The 2,776-nt window shown below is 45.6% G+C and overlaps 1 protein-coding gene across 6 annotated transcripts in view; it reads left to right on the top strand.

Moving 5' to 3' along the window:
* Positions 1-2,776, top strand: part of ZMYND11 (zinc finger, MYND-type containing 11) — a 76,446-nt gene that overhangs the window by 1,235 nt on the left and 72,435 nt on the right. For 2 of the 6 annotated variants that reach the window (XM_010836422.1, XM_010836421.1), the window contains exon 1: positions 404-496. The exons of 2 other annotated variants lie outside the window; for them this stretch is intronic. The gene's annotated coding sequence lies outside the window, so the exon portion shown is untranslated. Of the gene's footprint in view, positions 1-13; positions 75-400; positions 497-2,776 lie in introns of those variants that run through there. 2 more of the 6 variants (XM_010836418.1, XM_010836417.1) reach the window with 2 other exon arrangements.

Below are 2,776 nucleotides of genomic sequence, written 5' to 3'. Positions count from 1 at the left end.
GCCAGGCCGGTCCTTTTTGCGCGGCCAGGCCCCTGGGCCACGGTCCGGGTTGGGGTCCGCCGGGACACGGCCCTGTGAGTGTCTGGGGTGGGTAGGGTGGGCTGGGGGCGTCCGCGGCGGCTGGGCAGGTTGGTCGGTCCGCAAGGGCCCAGGCGAGGCTCGGCCCCCCCGGGTCCGGGAACCAGGCGGCAGCGAGGCCTCCGCCTCCTCCGCAGACCTCCCGGGCGCTGCACCGCCTGCGTGTCCGCCGCCGGTCCTGCCCGGCTTCAGGAGGGGAGCTGCTAGGCTGCGGCCCAGCGGGCTGGCCCGGGGCCCCAACTTCCGCGTGGACCGTACCCTCATGCGTTTCTGGCCCAGCGGTGCCCGGTGTTTGTACAGTGGGGGCGTGAGAGCCAGTGTCCATGGTCCTCGGTGTTACGGACCGTGTGGGCTGGCTGCCCGGTGTGTCCGTGGTGTGCGCCTGCTGTTACATACGTGGAAGCCTGCATGATACCTGGTGAGTGTTTGGTGCTCGGCGTGCACCTGGAGCTTGGTGTCACATGTGGTAGGGACATGCTACCCTGTGGAGTTAAGGTGCCGGGTGACACACCAGGTGTGTGCATACCTGGTATGGGCATGGGATACCCGCGGTCACACACTGTGTGTTCATGGTGCTTCGTGTGCTCCTGTGGGGTGTGGGCCCAGTACAGGGTCCTGTTGAACTCAGAGCCGACACCCCGTTGAGGGATGGAAGAGATGCTTGGGTCAGACTTTGAGAGGCCCAGGCAGGGCCCTCTGAGATTTAGGTCCTGGGTCCTTTGGTCTGCTCACCCAGATGTGCTGCATCCTACAGTAAGCAGAGTCCTGTGGAAGCAAGAGACTGGTTAAAAATAATTGTCTATTCGAAGGCAGAAAGTAAAACCTTTGTTTTCTTTTAGACAGAAATGTGGGAGTTGTAGCTTAGTGATTGTGGGCTGCATAAACTTTTCAGGTTTGGGGGTCATTGATTCTCATTAATGGTTTGAAGCTATCAGGGAAATCGTTTTAGCTATACTTTCAAAGTTTGAGTGCTTCTTTATAAGAGTCACCTGTGTGACTTTTCTGAATTCTAATTTGTACAAGCAGGAAATAAAATGTGAATTTTGTTTTAGCATGTTATTTTCCTTGTCTTTAGCATTGGTTACAGTCATTATTTTGATGGACTGTCCTTTATAGATGGCCAAGTTAGAAAATTAGAGGTCAGAAAATATGATTATGACAGACTCAATAAAATATTTTTCTTGCTTAACTCAATGCATGATTAACAGAGGATCTCTGTTTTTGTGGTACTTTTCCCACTTATATATTGTTTATATGAAAACAGAATTTCCCTTTTACGTTTTGTAATTGGGCAATTTATTTTTTCAGTTACCTGTTGCAAGGTACTTAAATAAACATACATGTAAATATTCCCAGCTTTACAAAGAAAAATCAATTAAAATGTTAAAATTATCTCCTTATTTCATATGCAGTATTCCTAGATTATCATTATGTTGATACTTTGAATGCTTGTCATGTTGTATGTTTCCATGAATTGCCCTGAATGTGTTCACACTTTAACCCTTTTGTAATTGTACCCGCTTTTCCTTTAAGGGTTGTTCAGATAGTGTGTAAGAAAGACCTTCATACCCTTTGGCATACCTAAATTGAGATACTAATTGAATGTAATTAAGAATTTTAGCATTCATAATAAAGTATGGAATGCTGTCTTCCTGTTGCCTAAAGCCCTAAACCTCTGGTGGCAGATTTTGTTTACCTACCTCTGTGATAAATCGCTTCAGTTGTGTCTGACTCTTTGGGACGCCATGGACTGTAGCCCTCCAGGCTTCTCTGTCCATGAGGATTCTCTAGGCAAGAACACTGTGGTGGGTTGCCATGCCCTTCTCCAACCACCTTTCAGTTGAAAAGCAAAGAGGCTGTGTCTGGAAAGGGGAAAATGTTAAGAGTCAGGCTTGAAAAAAGTTTCACTGTTTCAAAACCTTAACTTGGACTCAATAGTGAATTTTCTTTACAGGTTGATTAGATTTTGTGGTAATTGATTAGAGGTAGGATACCAGCAGAGTTTGAGGCCTGTGGCTTGGGTCTGAATCTCATATCTTTCATTTACTAGCAAAGTGACCTTGGACAAAGTATTTAAATTTGCTTTGCCTGGTCTCAGTTTCCCCATCTGAAAGAGTTTAATTGCTAGCACTATTTCTTACCTGATGACTTTCAGTTACTTTCTTTCAGTGGCATTGTCAGAAGTTCAAAAAGTTTAATAAATCTGCTTTGGTACAGTGTAGTCTGTCCTCCTTTGGTCTTGAGTTTTGAAATGTTTTTGTATCCACAGGTTTGTTACATAACTGAGTACCATGATGAAAATAGGTATCATATATTGTATGTTTACTAAGTCTCAACCATTTCACAAAGTTCTTTATGTATACTATCCCACTTTTAAAAATCATACATATGATCATCTTAAAAGCATAGCAGTCTTCCTTTTAATTGTATAAGGTCTGACCTCCTTGTAGCACCTCCAAACCCCTCAACACATTTACATAGTCTCATAAGAAGTGAATGACGTAGTAGTGAATGAGAGTAGCAAATGAGAGAATATAATCCACGTAATGTAAAAGTTGGAGAAGGCAATGGCACCCCACTCCAGTACTCTTGCTTGGAAAATCCCATGGACGGAGGAGCCTGGTAGGCTGCAGTCCATGGAGTCGCTAAGAGTCAGACACGACTGAACGACTTCACTTTCACCTTTCACTTTCCTGCA

Source organism: Bison bison, unplaced genomic scaffold, assembly GCF_000754665.1.
Source record: "Bison bison bison isolate TAMUID 2011002044 unplaced genomic scaffold, Bison_UMD1.0 scf7180017864063, whole genome shotgun sequence".
NCBI lineage: Eukaryota > Metazoa > Chordata > Mammalia > Artiodactyla > Bovidae > Bison > Bison bison.
The sequence above is the reverse complement of the archived record's forward strand: the minus strand, read 5'-3'. Positions and strand labels throughout refer to the sequence as shown.